Raw genomic sequence first — 16,675 nt, 5'->3', positions numbered from 1 at the left:
AATTGACACCTCAGGAGCAGGTAGTTAATATTGAAGGACCCTCCTCAGGAATGAATACGCCCTCCAGGGGAGGTTTGTGGGAGGATTATTAGGAAGGTCCTACTCTAGGGACAGCTATAGTCACTTCCCCTATCTTCATTCCCAATAAACACCAGCGGCTTGGATATTTAACACAATGGATTTTAGCAGTAATTTTCACTGGTGAAATAAGAGGTGTTTCAAATATGTGAGTTGGTTGAAAGTACTGTATCAGACATTCCTGCCCTTGCTTAAAAAGGGTATTGTCATCTAGAAAGCCTAACTGATAGTTTAGGGCCTTCCCAATGCAGTCTGTCTCTGGCTTAGGATTTGAAACGGGACCTGTATCCACAGCTTGTAGGAACATGGTCGCACCGGACGCTGACTAGATGTGTAGCTAAAGGTGGTGTTAGAATATTGTCACATCTGCCTTAAGTGAATCTGTTATACAAGGAATCTGTCAGAGCGCCAGGAGGATGGAGAACTGATACCTCATTGAGTTTGCAGAACTGGTTATGCAACTTTTTCGTGACTGCTGCCTTCCAAATGTTTATTTTATGGCAGAATTCAGTCTGAGACTTGCTTTCATTGCAATATACCACCTGGTAATGAAATTGAGGACAGGAGACCATAGCCCTCCCCTCCCGCTATTGCAGGCACACAGGCCCACGTGGTGCCCACATATGAAGGTTTATGTCCCTTAGTTTGAGAAAGTTCTCAGAAGCTCGAAGCCTGGAATAAAGCATGAATCCCTTGTTAAGGACCTTGGTTGCAGCAGCAGAAGCGTTCTTTATTTCTAGGACCCCTTATATTTCTACATATTGGCTTTTCCACCATTAAACGCTTTATAGTAAGCTGCCTCAGTTCTTTTATTAGAAGGACTTATAAGATGAACGAAATGGTACTGAGCTAGGAGAATATTAAATAGGGCACCCTGCTGCTCCAGGAACCATTTTTTAAAATGTGTGTGTTTGTGTTTATAGGGTCAAAAGTTTCAGCTTTTGAAAGACACTTCAGGCAGGGCTGACATCCCTGTAGCCAACAAACCACCCTAAGGCTACGATTTCTACCCCCTGGCTTGAGTCAAGTGCTCTTCTTAATTTCAAAGCCTCAGGAAACCTGTCCCACTCCAACTTATTTTTGCACTGAGCCAATTATTTTGTTTGTTCTTTTAGTATCTTTCAGTACCACCCCCGGAGGTGGTGTACTTCTTTTTTCTGTGCTCGGATCGCTCATCTCTGTACCACAAACACACCATTGAGTGACTCTTTACTTCTGTGTCAGCCGACTTTGGTTTTGGTAAGTGAGAAAATGCTTACTTTTTGCTACCTGTGGTGTGAAATTCCTTTTGGGAGCCCCACCAATAAAATAAATAAGACCATCAGGAGTCCTCAGACTCGCTAAAATTCCAGACTCTATAAAAACAATATTTCCTGTCTAATCTTAATGTTAACAAAATGATCAGTTGGGAGCCAAAGCATGGTTGTGGGCTGAGCTATTTTGGACGTTAACTGCCTGATGTTTACAGTAGCCAAGTCACTGTCTGCATTAACTTGCCACCGTGAAACATTCATTTCTCTGATACGCATTTATAAATACCTCATGGTTGTGTATGTGTGTGATGCGTAAGTGTGCACCCCAAATCAGGAGAGAAAGCAGATCGTTTCATCACTACCATAAACATTCATGTTGAAAATCTGTCATCGATTTAACTTTTTTTCACTCTTGGCCTTGAACTGAGCTTTGTGACCACTCTGTGAAAACAAAAGCATCGTAAATGCAGAATCGTCATGGGTTAAATGATTCCACAGAGGTGAGACTGGACAGCAATCAACATTTTCGGAAAGGGCCTTTGCTCTTTGTTAGTGGCAAAAAAGTATGTTTCCTTAGGAGGACGGTTACCTCTTCTTTAAAGGCCAGAGGATGGGAACAGGGGAGAGCGGGATGACTGTCTGATTGGAATTTATGCCAGTGGAATGCAGGCGAGTTGTACTTATAAGGCCTTATGCTCACGCAGCTGGGCGCAGTCCTATTCAGGAAAGCCATGAGATTTTTTTGGATGCATCAAACTACAGTGATCATTCTTTCATAAAAGCTTGGGCTGTTTATCATTAGGTTTGATGTAGTAGAATGGTTCCTGGATGTTTAACCAGAATGGTTAAGGAACTAGGCAGGGGGCTTCTCAGCTCTTTTCCAGAATCCACCTCCTTTCTCCATTTACCCTGTCATCCCATGAAAACAATTTCTCTGTCAACCCTGGATCCGCTAAACCTGGGTTTAGCAAACAAGTTTTGGTTCAATGACTGTCAACCCCTCACCTATCCACATATTCAATGACTCCAGCATTTGCTGTGTTCCTACTGTGTGCTACTGACTGAATTTTATAGGTGAGCGAATCGAAGCTCAGAGAATATATAACTTCCCTAAGGGCAATAGCTGCTAAAAAGCAGAGCTGGGATTTGAAAGCATTCTTAAACTTCCTTAGACTTTAAGCCCTATGCTTTTTATTCATCTAATTTCAACATCTAGCAAAAAATTGAAAACTAGTGATAATTCACCTGTCGTTATGGATCATTTCACTCTTAAATGGACTTTTCCAGCTATTCTACCCAACTGGCTCTGGGTATCTTTAGTGTTACCTTCCTAAATATCTTTGGCTTTATCTTCTCTAGGTCAATATACAATCAATTCAGGAGGAGAAAAATAGGCTTGAGGTTGGTGATTGGGAATATTGGTTCAGAGTGGGCACAACCTTAATTGCAGGATCTCTTACATTTTTAATAACACTGTGGGGTAGGAAAAAGTTTTCCTCTACCTTCCTACATTCAGTAGCTGAGGGTGCTGTGAATTATATTGACAAAAGACAGAGTAACAAGAGAAAAAAACAGATTTAATTGATTCATTTTTGCCATATTTATTCAGGATTCTCTAAAAGGCCTCCCACCAGATAGTGCTGATTTGCCAACTGGGCTGATTCTCTTGGCATCCTAAGAAATCAGCCTTTTAATCCTGGAAACGTTGATTGGACTTGGTAGCCATGCTGCAGAGGTACGGAATGAATGTCTCAGGAGGACGTATTTGCCCAATTCACGTGGAAGAAATCACTGTTAAGTCATCTCACAGAAACTCCCGTGCATCCTCTGTGCTAGTTAATAACTGACTTTACATGATAATTTATAATAGGGCTTTTCACCGCCATTGTGTCATTCGATCCTCACGTGGGCTAAGTAGAGCAGACAGGCAAAGGAAGTGAGCTGGAAGGAATTTCAGTTGCAGGGAAGGAGCTGAAACTCACATCTTCACCCATAAGCCCTGCCTCTTTCCTTCTTCTCTGATGAATACTGTTTATCTTACACTGGGGAGTATGGCTCGGGAGGGAGGAGGACACAGGGCTTTGAATGCTTAGCTGAATTAGCTGACGAAAGTTCTTCAGAGGTAAGAAGCCAGTAGCCGATGCTGCCCTCCACTGATAGGAAAGCTTGGATACCCACCCAGTGTGGGCAGAATTGACGCTTCTAAGGGAACAGCAAGGGTCAGCTATCGTGCATATGCATCTCTAGGTCAAATAGCCAGGCACTCTCACTGGTAATGACCTTGCTGTGGGCTGAATATTAATGTTGTGGTACACCTGGGCACGCTTGGTCTTCTTTGACATGCGTGGACTTTCCCACCGTGAATTATCGAGAAGTGGCAGATCCTCGGACAGGAAACCAGAACTCAGAAGGTGGGGCTTCGTCAGGCAAGAGAAGGAATCCTGAGGTTTCTCTGAGTTTCACTTCTTGGGTCTGAAATTTAAGGAACTGAGAAATGCTTTAAAGGATTCTAAGCTTAGGAGATAAGTATGACCCCAGGGTCTGGAAGGCAGTTTGGGAATCCTACACTGAAGACCAGAATGCTGTATTTTCTAAGCCAGGATTTTCAGCGTTCTCTGTGTGTTCATGGAGAGTTGCTACCCCATACCTTTAGAAACATTTCAGTTAAATGGCGCAATGTCGTATTAACTGTGTAGCGTGCGGAGGTAGGTTGGGTGAGCCAGTAGGAAGGGAGGATATTAGGAGAAGTGTCATACGCCCACCCTCGGGCCATATTGGTAAATAAGGGAGAGGCACTTCTCCCTACAGCCCACTCTGAATGTCAGTAGACCTCAGGGAGCAGGACCTATGACAGAGATCACCTGCCCTTTTCAGTCAGAGTTGGAGCGGACATGGGATTTCCCAAAGCTGGTATCTTTTTGTGGTTCCTTTAATATTTCCAAGTCAAGCAAGAGAGATACACTGTGCATCTATGCAAAGAGAAGTTAAATCGTTGCTTCTTCTTTCATGGTCTCTTTCACGCTCCGAGTTCGCCAGATGTTCCAGTGCTTTGGGGACCACTCTCTGCCCTGCCATCTTTAACTGTCTGGGTCTGAAGTTTTAGTGTTTAGCTGTTATCATGCCCCACCTTGCAGTCTGTCCAAACACCAGAATAGATGATGTGATGTTAATAGGTGCCCAAATCTTAAGGTTTTTTTAAAAAATAATTTTATGGAAAACATTCAGGAAAACTGACCACTTAAATATCTCAAGCAGGTGTTTCCTGAAAGAGATTAAACTTCGGTTTGCCTTGGGGGCAGACTGTTCCCACTTGGCTGGGTCCTCACTGTTAGCCAGATGTAATTGTTTGTACTTGGCTGAGGCTCTGTCTTAGTCACTGTTTTGGTGGCACTGAGGGAAGGTGGCACAAAGGGGGCAGAAATGCTTCCTGGCTTCATACGGACTTAGAATGAGTTGTACCAAAGCCTGCTGTCCAGCCTAGACTGACCCCAGCTGGTTCTTCTCATTGTGAGGTTATGTTCTCTGAGCAGTTGTTCGTACAGGCTGGAAAGTTAAGAGCAGCCTTCCGCAGAAGGACAAGCAGATGGCTCCTCAGCCTGTACCAGCAGAATGAATGTCACCAGGATGGGCTGTGGCCCAGCTCTCCCCAGATCTGACCTCGGGGTCCACCGAGTGAGCACGATTCCACCAACTCAAGTGCCTGCAGGGGCCAGGCAAGTAAGATAAATGACAAAAAGAGACTGGGTGGGATTCAGGCAAATTGGAGAATAAGGCCCCATTTAGAGAGAAGAGCTGCTTCTGAGCTTGAGCTCCTTGCTGGCCGGCAGATATATGGGTGACGGTTGCTATGTCTTCCCATTGCTCAAGAGAAGATGGAAATCTTGATTTTTTACAAATGTGGATACCTCAATTGGAATATTGATTAACAATTCATAGTTGTTGTTTTTTTAAACTGCATTGCAAGTGTATTGCACAGAAGTTGAAAGTCTTTTGTCTCAACACACTGTTCTCTTACACTGTGTACAAATTCGTCCTTGACAACAGTAATAAAATTGATCTGTACAGCCCTGATTCTCTTTCTCCCTTCCTTTTACATCTCTCAGGGCTTAGAATACATGACTTTTGAATACATGACTTAAAATGAATTCTTTCAAATGTCCTGATAGGTGGGCGGGGTGAGACTGCAGCAGTTTCTACAGCAGAGAAGACTCCCAGGGCCCAGCAGCCTGGCTGGGTGTGCTGCTTCTCTTCGCTCCTACTCCGCGCCCCTCTGGGTACGGGGTAAACACCTTCCGTTGCTGAAATGCAACCCCTACTAGACTGAAGCAGGACACTGGGTTTCTCTTGCATCAATAATAACGCTGTTTAAAAGTCTAAGAGAGGAAGTAAGAGAAAAGCCCATTAAACCCCGTCCAGACCAGCAGGGAAATTCCATGTCGTAGGTTCTGCCCATACAGGTGGCAGCCCTGATCTATGGTGACCCCCCGGCTCCGTGTCCCGCAGTGCCTCTGAAGCGCTGACAGAATGATGAACCATCGGCGTGGGCGCTGGGCTGACTGCACGTGCTGATGCAAATGTCAACACCAGCCCCATCGTAATGTCATAATCTGAAGGTCAGCACATGGGTCCCCTGGCATTTGGGGTCTGCAGGGGCAAATGAGAACCGTAACTCCCACAGTGCCCAGACCATGTCCATCCTATTGGCTTCCACGGGGCCTGGGGCCAGGCTGGGCCCTGGAGGCAGTTGGGGTTGGGGGACAGTGTTTGAGGACGCAGAAGCCCCACGGTTGGGTGCGGTGGCGGCCGGGCCTTCAGCGAGGTCTGCCTGGGTACTTTCCTCCCGTCCCCCAGAATGAGTTCTGTTCCCCCAGAATGAGTTCTCTGAGCCTGCTTTCCTTCTGATCTTGAGCACAGCGTTCAGGGCAACTACACGTCCTCTGAGAGGTGATAAAAATAAGACCAAGACGACAGGACCAAGATGGGTGTTCTGACTTGGAGCAGAGCCCCTGTGTGTGTCCTGCAGCAGGGGGCCGGCCTCGGATCTGGGAGCCCCTCTTCTGCTTCTGTTTCCTTTGGGGAAGGTGTGTCTGGGGAGCCTCACTCCTTCAGGATCCTGTCTGCCCTCTGATTCTCCCTGTGGTCTTTATAGCTTTGCACGAGTTTGCTTTCCTCTAGCGGAGAAATATGAATGGAAACAGAAGCATCACTCAGGCGCCCACAGGCTCCTTCCCTGTGTCACAGAACGATGTGCTCAGAGCCAGCGGTTTTGAGGAATGATGAAAACCATGTGGTTTTACCCCAACTTCCAAGAATTAGAGGCAGATTCTAGGAGAGTGGGGATTGTCTGGACTTAAAAATAGTAGACCAGCACATCCGGTGAGGAGCTATTGCTGCCCATTAAAAGGACAAAATAGGAGTTGGTCTGGGGGGCAGGGCCTGTACCTTACAGGCTGTCCCCAGCCAGGCCCAGCCCTAGGGATGCTTCCTGCCCTCGAGGTGGAGGGGTGACAAAAATTCCCCCACACGCTTCTAATGTCCACAAAGAGCAGTGGGCATCCTGGTGGTGAGTCACACTCCCCTGCAATCGACCCCCACTTTGCCAGAGAGAAATTTCTAGAACTCAAGCCTGACCAGGCATGTCACTCCCCTGTTTATATTGACTTCCTTTGGTTCCCAGACTCTGCAGGTTATACAAACCCCCTCACCATCAGGCTCCGGCTTCTCTTTATACCAAAATTACTCACAGGTAATAGCCCATGTTCTCACTTGCTGTTGGGCTTTGTTTCTCCGTTTGTTCCACTTCTCTTTCTCTGCTTGACTAACTCACACTTCAACATTCAGGCATCAGGACATTTCCGGGGAGGCTGCCCAGCTCTGCCCACCCCATGCATGTCTCTCACCTGGCCTTAGGCATACACTTTGAATTGTCTTTTTCCTTCTCTGTGTTTTCTGTCACATTATCAGATCTTCAAGGGCAGGAACCACCTCTCCCCTTTGTTCTCTGGAGTACAAATGTTTCCTTCAGTAAATATGCATTGAGCTCTTATGCTAAGCTCTGTAAACACAATGGCAAAAAATACAAAAATAAAGCCATGATTGCTGCCTGTATTAGTTTGCTAGGGCTGCCCTAACAAAGCACCACAAACTGGGCAGCTTAAACAACAAGAAGTTTATTGTCTTACAGGTATTGGCAACATTGATTCCTTCTGAGGGCTTTGGGGAAGAATCTGTTCCAGGCCTTTCCCCTGACTTCTCCTGGTTTGCTGGCCATCTTTGGTGTTCCTTGGTTTGTAGAAGCATCACGCCAATCTCTGCCTTCCCATGGCCTTCTCCCTGACTGTGTGTGTATGTGTCTCCAAATTTCCCTTCTTCTTTTTTTTTTAACTTAAAAAAAAATTTTTTTATCGGAGTATAGTTGATTTACAATGTTGTGTTAGTTTCAGAAGTACAGCAAAGTGAAACAGCTATACATATATGTATATCCACTCTTTTTTAGATTCTTTTCCCATATAGGCCATTACAGAGTATTGAGTAGAGTTCCCTGTGCTACAGTAGGTCCTTATTAGTTATCTATTTCATGTATAGTAGTGTGTGTATGTCAATCCCAATCTTCCAATTTATCCCTCCCCCCCACCCCCTGGTAACCATGTTTGTTTTCTACATCTGTAACTCTGTTTCTGTTTTGTAGATAAGTTCATTTGTACCCTTGTTTTAGATTCCATATATAAGCAATATCATATGATATTTGTCTTTCTCTGTCTGACTTACTTCACTCAGTATGACAATCTCTAGATCCATCCATGTTGCTGCAGATGGCATTATTCCGTTCCTTTTTATGGCTGAGTAATATTCCATTGTATATATATACCACATCTTCTTTATCCATTCCTCTGTTGATGGGCATTTAGGTTGCTTCCATGTCCTGGCTATTGTAAATAGTGCTGCAATGAACACTGGGGTGCATGTGTCTTTTTGAATTATGGTTTTCTCTGGATATATGCCCAGGAATGGGATTGCTGGATCATATGGTAGCTCTATTTTTAGTTTTTGAAGGAAACTCCCAAATTTCCCCTTTTCATAAAGACATAGTTATGTTGGATTAGAGTCTACCTTAATGACCTCATTTCAACTTGGTTAGCTCTGTAAAGACTCTGTCTCCAAATGAGGTCACATTTTGAGGTAACAGAGGGTAGGTCTGCCACATATGAGTTTGGGGAGGGACACAGTTTGATGCGTACACCCACCCTCATGAAGGCTGTGATTTCACTGGGGCTGGAAGCAATGTGGTATGACCACGACAGGCCCACACGTGGCGTGTGCTCATCCAGGAAGCCAGCCTAATTTTGACATGGTCCCTGGGAACAGGGACTGGCTCTGGAGGCCTGAGGGACCGTCGGAATTCATCAAATGAGGGGAAGAAGAAGAGGGGTTAGAATAGCTGTTGGCAGCAGAGGGAACATCATGGGGGAAGGTTCTGAGGCAACAGGGAATATGGCTCTTTGCAGAAGTGTAGCGAGCATGGAGCCAGAGGAGGGACTGGGGAGGTGAGGCTGAAACAGGAGAAAGGCCAAGTTTCCATTCTAAGGAAACCAGGCCTTTGTCCCAAGGGCAGGGCAGGGTCCTGGAGGGGTGTTAAGCAGTGGGGTGAGGTGACTAGGTCAGCCCTGCAGAACCCCACGGCCTCGTGGGAGAAACAGACCTGCTAAGCAATCAATCCCATCCCGATAATAACGGCCACGCTGGAAACGCGCAGGTGCAGAGGAAGCAGCAAAGCCAGAGGAATTCCTGCCTAGGCAGGGTGCTCAGGAAAGAGGGACACGGGTGGCGGGGGAGCCCGTCAGGAAAAGCTGTGGAGTGGATTTGGTTAAAGAACTTCTGCCCGAGCGGAGAGGCCCCAGGAAGCTGCCCCTGAAGGTCTCTGCACGCAGGAGTTGGGGGCTGTGTCTACACCTGCCCTGGGCGCACTCTTCGGCAGGTTTTGGTTGAAACAGTGGTGTAGTTGTTGTTGTCATGGGGGTGTGGACGGGGACCGAGCAGAGTTGTGTAATATCGTAATCATACAAGCCAGCCAGTGTTCTCTCGCACGGGGTACCCCTAGGAGAGGGCGTTTGTTCCCAGACACCAGATTACAAAGTCAGCATGTGACTAGAATTAATGGCGGGGTGTCTGAGGAAGGGAGATGGCTGTGGGGCAGCCCAGGAGCGGCACCCCGGGGGGAGGGGTGTGACCAGGTGAGGCCGGAGAGATGCTGAGGACATAGCATCCTTGAATTGATTGCACAGCCCTGAGAGTGAGGGCTCCCTCCCTGCCGGGGGACGGGCACGTTTGCTTTTCCCATCACCAGGTTGGGCTCGGGCGCCAGCTAGAGAAGGGAAGGATTCACCCCTGCGTGGTTGGGAACACCATTCAAAGCTCATTTTCTTACTTCATTTAACCTTCACAACTACTGTATGAGTGTCTGAGGAAGGTGCCTCTATTTGCCCATTTTTACAGACAGAAAAGTGAAACTTACGTTAAGTAACTTACTCAAGGTCACGCAGTGATGAAGGGATTTGAGCCCAAGTATCTCAATTCAAAAGTATTCTTTTTTCTAATCCCGTGTTTAGCAAACTTTTTCAATGAAGAGCCAGATAGTAAATATTTTAGGTTTCGTGAGCCACACAGTCTCTCTCTCTCTCTCTCTTTTTTTAATTGACATTAGTTGACGTGCATATGATGTTAGTTTCCGGCATTCTACATAGTGACGTGACATTTGCATACAATACGAAATAATCACCACGACAAGTCTAGTAACCATCTGTCCCCATGCAAAGGTATTACAGTATTATTGACCATATTCCTTATGCTGTATATTAAACCCTTGTGGCTTGTTTATTTGATAACTGGAGGTTTGTACCACCATCTCTGTCCAGACTACTCAGCCCTGCTCTTGTACTGTGAAAGCAGCCATAGACAGTAGGTACACAACAGGAGTGACTCTGCACCAGGTGAACTGTATTCCCTTTCTCCAGCCTTGTGTGGTTTCCTCATAGGCAGGCTCTCATCAGTGTTCAGCCAAAGTCTCGAGAGTGAGCCTCTGCAGATCGCCGGTGCCCTGCCCTGCAGACGCTAACTGCCTGGTCCCAGGATCCCATCCCTGTCTGTGCCATGCACGGTGACCACTGGGCTCAGCCAGGGTTCTCATCCATGGGCTGTGCCTCAGAAACTCTCTCCGGGGCAGTGAGCTGGGTCAATCACATGACTCCCTTCTCTCAGGTAGCACTAGCCTGTGATGCTTGATGGTCAATGTCTGAAAACCGTTGTACAAATTTTGTGCAGTTTTTTAGTTGTTTCAGGCAGAAGGGCAAATCTGGTTCCTGTTACTTCATCCTGGTCACAAGAGGATATCTTGGTACATTGATTTTTCAATCATTTTCCAGTTCCATCTCTAAGCTCCATATCTACGTGCTATAGTCTCTGAGTGCTTGCATATCTGCAGATCTCTCTCTTTCACCACAACAGGGAATGATACCTTGGCTGCATCATTTCTTGGGTTGCAGTTCTTTTCTTTTGGCATTCTGTGATGTTTACCAGTATTCCTGTGATCCCTAGTGTTGCAGAAAAGAAGTAAAATGTCAGCTCATTCTTCCTTTTGTATGTAACTTGTTCTAAATGTCAAGAACTTTGTAATATGTTTCTTTTTTGTCCTTGGAGCTCAGAATTTTTTAAAACTAGGATATCCCTCTTTTGATCAATCCAGCCTGGAACATATTAAACTCTTTCTAACTGTAGACTCAGCCTTTCTTCAAGCCAGGGACAATTTTCCTCTACTTCTGTAGTCATTACCTTTCCTTCATGTACACCCTTTTCCTGCTATTGGAAATCATAATATAGGGTCACAATCCCTTATCTAAAGTTTTAAGTTTTTGTTAATTTGTTTTCTAAAAAAATAAATTTCCAGCAAACACCTTTGGTGGAAAAACATAACCTAAACTAATGTGAGGCTATTTTTGGTCATTAAAAAATATTAGTATGAATATTCATATGTTTTGCTGCTGAAAATGTTTGATTTCAGAGTACTTCCCATATCTCCCTGGAGATATTATCGATATATAGTATATACTATAAATATGTAGATATATATAATGTAAAAATATGATATACATAAAATGAATGCATACATAAATAGATAATACATACATATATACATATATATAATATACAGTATTATCTCTAAAAGCTGAAACAATCTAAAGTTCACAATTCTTCTGGCTTCAGTGGTTTCAGATAAGAGATTGTAGATGTGTAATCACATCTTGCTCTCCCGGATCTATCTTCAGTGCTAACCTTTTCCTCATCCTTTGAGTTTTTCTCTAAATTTTCATCTCCTTCACCACTTGACCTTCCGAGCTACTCATCAGGCCTCCATACTTACCACCATCGACTTTAATTTATCTGTGCTTGTCTTAATGACTGAAAATCATGACTTATTTATGGTACAATTAAATCTCTTTTATGCTTTCTCTCTCCCTGTTTTTGATAAAGATGCATGCTTTCTCCAGGAGTTCTATTTTACTAGGAAGCAGTAATAGTAACAGTCCTGTAAAACAAGTTTTGGAATAAGCACTGTAGAAGTAGGGTATGGTCTGACTGCAAATGACGGCTTCCTTCCCCTCCCGAATAAATAAAAACAGCTACTCAAACAAGCTAGATGTTGATTTTCATATGTTGACTCCACAGTTATCAAGGAAACAAGTCTTTCTATTTTGTTGCTTCACCATCCTTAACACTTGGCTTCTGTCTTGTGGTTGGAAGTGGCCATCACATCTGTAATCCAGCCAATATAATTGAGGTACAAAAAGGAGCCAGGCAGAGAGCTTCCCGCTAAGGACATTTCCTTGAGGTTGTATATGTCAATTCTGTTTCCGTTCCATCGGCCAGAACTTAGTCAATGATCACACCTACCTGCCAGGCTGTCTGAGAAACGTAGTCCATATTTGGGTGGTCATGCGTCCAGGTAAAAACCTTTATAGAATATGGGGAGAATGGACGTTTGGGAGACTCCTGGCGGTCTCTGCCTCTGTCTACTTGAGTGCGTTATTGTCTTTTCCCTACTCATTAACTCCATTTACCTTTTGTGTTCAGATCAAGTTGTTGGCACAAGTTATATGACGCTATACTTGACTGTCTCTTAAGACATACCTCTTCTTGGAAAATGGTAAAAAGAATGGAAGTGTAGTTTTGCCATCCATGGATACAATAATAGGAAAATATTTAAATACAAAGTTTAGAGACTTCCCTGGTGGTGCAGTGGTTAAGACTCTGCGCTCCCAATGCAGGGGGCTTGGGTTCAATCCCTGGTCCGGGAACTAGATCCCACAGGCATGCCACAACTAAGAGTTCGCATGACACAACTAAGGAGACTGCCTGCCACAACTAAGACCCAATGCAACCAACCAAATAAATAAATACTTTTTAAAAAATACAAAAAAAACCCCCAAAGTTTAGAAGCAACAGACTTGATTTAAATGAAAGCAGACTAAAATAGGAACACTGGTGGTAATAATCTTCACTTGGCACTTTACAATTTTCATACATTTTTCCACGTTTTTAAAAAAATATTTATTTATTTGGCTGTGCTGGGTCTTAGTTGCAACATGCAGGACCTTTAGTTGTGGCATGTGGACTCTTAGTTGTGGCATGCATGAGGGATCTAGTTCCCTGACCAGGGATCGAACCCGGGCCCCCTGCACTGGGAGTGCAGAGTCTTAGCCACTGGACCACCAGGGAAGTCCCAAACATTTTTCCACATTTTGAATAAACACTATTGTGCTTGATAATGAAAATGACCACCATTTTTAGAAATCTGTCTTAGTTTCCTATTGCTGCTGTGACAAATTGCCACAAACTTAGTAGCTTAAAACAACACAAATTTATTAACTTACAGCTCTGGAGGTCAAAGCCAGAAATAAGTCTCATGGGACTAAAATCAAGGTGTTGGCAGGGTTGATTCCTTCTGGAGACTCCAGGGGAGAATCCATTCCTTGCCTCTTTCAGCATCTAGAGGACACATCACTTCAGTCTTTGCTTCTGTGGTCACATTGCCTCTACTACTTGTTCTGATGTCCTACCTCTCTCATATAAGTGTCCTTGTAATTACACCAGGCCCACCTGGATAACCTCCTCATTTTAAGATTCTTGATGTGATTACACCTGCAGGTCCCTTTTGCCATACAAGGTAACATTCACAGGTTCCAGAGATGAGGATGTGGACATTTTGAGTGTTCATTATTCAGCCTGCCACAAAAGGCAACTGTATTCCACATACCATGCTCATTGCTCTCCATATACCACCTCGAATCCTCACAAGATCCTGTAAGTGTGATATTCAATATAGGTGTTGTATTTAGTTTGCCGATGAGAAATTTGAAGCTCACAGATTCTAAATAACTAGTAGGTGTCACACAATCTCTAAGGGCTAGAGACAGAATTCAAAGCCAAAACAGTCCAACTAAAGCTCGTTCTCCCTTAATAACTGTCAATAGTCCCATTTCACAGATCATGACCAACTATCATTGAAAACAGCCTTAAATAGGTCAGGGAGCATCAGTGACTTCATGAATTCTTCCCCCCCCACCCCCCAGCCCATTTCCAAAATTCTTGAAATTAATCCAGAAATCTGGGCCAGTATGAATCATCCACGTTCACTTCGTGAGTAACAGTGTCCCTCAAATGCTAAGAACGTAAACACCATGATAGAAGATAGTGAAACTTATGGCAGAGAATCAGCTACAATGTTGAAGACGGGCCCTTTGGGCATATTTCTCTGTGTGGGGAGATATTGATGGAGTTGGGGATGGCTCCTCTCAGGGAGCAGAGATGCGTCTTGTGATTTCCTTGAAGGGCAGGGCTGTGTTTTTCTGCACGTTCTGCAGTCATTCCTGTCTTATAGTCTCAAGGACAAAGCACAGTCATTAGTTAACTACTGGAGCTACTGGCTCCCTTTTCTTTAGTAAACACTGCTGGGAGGTTCCTTCTGCTTCCTCCTCGCAACCATAGTAACCGTTGTTGGGTAATCCGTGGTTGCCAGACTCCTCAACTGAAGTGAGGGTTTTTAAAAAACCTAATGTCATATCCAGGACAAACAAGAAAAGTCCTTTTACTCATATCAGACTCTTTTTATAGCTACGGTGTTTCCGAAGAATTTATACGTCCCCGTGTGCCCCTTTCTACTACTTTGGAAAGCGTAGTTTACATACAGAGATCTGTCTCTATTCTGAGAATAGATGGAGAAACTGTGATTAGAGATATTGCACAACGAATTCTCGTAGAGCCAGAATCCATAGGTGAACTAATTCAGTTAATCCTCACAACTGCCTTTAAAGCAGGCACCCATATGATTCCCATTTCACAGATGAGAAAGTTGAGCCCTGTGTCAAAGCTGTGTGTCAGTCAGGGTGGAGCTGGGCTTTGAACCTGCCATGAATGAATCCAGGCTAGAGTTTGTGTCCTAAAACAATCTTGTTAGTCTGCCTTCAGTTTAGTTTACATACTATCCGTTATGCATGTTTATTTCGTTACCAACTAGCTTTCTAGTTCTAGAACCTATTCTTCTCCTTCGTATAGAAAATAGAGACTTTCAAGAAACACGTAAAACCAAGGCAAACTTTCTCTAACTGGGAGAAAGGGAGGATTCCCTGCAAGCGAGGGAAGTAAGGAGCTGCCACTGTGGCTCCAGCTTGATGTGGCAGCTGCAGGCTCCAGCCAGTGAGACAGCAGCGGCCGCCCTGGGGCTGCAGCTCTGCCCGCTTCCTGTGAGCTGGTGGTGGTGGGGGGTAGTCCTGGCTCCTGTGAAGAGTGGCCAGGCATTGGGGACCTACAATGACCTGGCATAAGTCACTGACCGAACCTTTAGCAGCGAACGGCTGGCATCTAATCACATTCAAGCATTCAAACTCCGCTGCTTTATCGTGACATGCTGTCAGGACGCTTTATAAATTAGGAGGCAATATAGAAACCAAAGGAAGACAGTTCTTATAAAATTTTTATTTGAGGGGCTGTAGTTCCCCAAGTGGATTTTCCCAGGGACCCTTTCCATGGCAGCATGTTACTACCCTGTAAGGAATTTCTATTATTATTAGGAATATTATTATATATTATATTATATAATAATATATTTATGTATTATATTATATATTAATATAATAGGAAAAATATTTTTATTGAACTATCTGGACCTTATTGAACCCTCAGATGTAGGTTAACATTCTTAATGCGTATAAAGAGGTCTTACAGATTCATACAGAAATAAAGACAAAAAACCCCACACAAAAATGGGAGAAATAAAGAAATAAGCCATTCACAACAAGGAAATATAAACTGCCCTAAATTATAAGAAAGTAGACAATCTTATTCTTAATGAAAACAATTTAAAATAAATGAGATGCTATATAATGAGTTACCCACCAGATTGTCAAAACAACAACAGATTTAAAACTCAGTGCTGTAGAGAGTATGAAAAAATAGAGTTTATATAGTGAGAGTATACGTTTGGTTCAATTATTGCAGAAGAGCATTTTGGAAAAAATATAACCTTTAAAGAGATAGATAATAGACAGATACACACATACATATATACGTACAGAAATATAGATGTGCACATACACACACACATTGCATATCTTTTGACCCAGTAATTAAATTTTCAGGAATGTGACCTAAGAAGGCCAGTAAACTCGAAAAGATACTTAGTATTTTAGAAATCAGGGAAACGCAAGTAAAATACCATAAGATCCGTTTTTAATCAGAGAGGCAACAATCCAAAATTTGATCATATAAAGCGTGGATGACGTGGCAGTGACACACATACCCTCATTTGTTCGCTGGTGGGAGCCTTCTTGTGCAGCCACTTTGGTGGGCAATTTAGCTCTTGAAATAAAAAATGTGCCTTCTCTATGACCCAGCAATTCTACTTCTCTGAATCTCACCAGAGAAGCATTTGCACATGTGCACAAGGAAAAGATCTAATCCAGCATCGTCTGTCTTAGCAAAAAACTAAAAAGAGCCCAAATACGCAGAAGTAGGGAACTAACTCAATAAACAGTGATTTGTCCTTATTATGGAATCCTACGCAACAGTTACAGAGAGGGTTCCAGATCTTCATGTGCAAACATGGAAACGTCTCCAAGACATGGTGCCTAGTGAATATATATAGCATGTGAGCATCTGTGCACCATTCCCAGACTCACAAATAAAAACTATCCAGCACTATATACTTTATTTAGATACATGAACATATATGTAAACACATTAAAAAAGAGAAGATATGCATTAACCAATAACAATATTTATTTCTATTTGAATGA

Source organism: Eschrichtius robustus, chromosome 21 (genome assembly GCF_028021215.1).
Source record: "Eschrichtius robustus isolate mEscRob2 chromosome 21, mEscRob2.pri, whole genome shotgun sequence".
Taxonomy (NCBI): domain Eukaryota; kingdom Metazoa; phylum Chordata; class Mammalia; order Artiodactyla; family Eschrichtiidae; genus Eschrichtius; species Eschrichtius robustus.
This window is presented reverse-complemented; position numbering follows the sequence as displayed.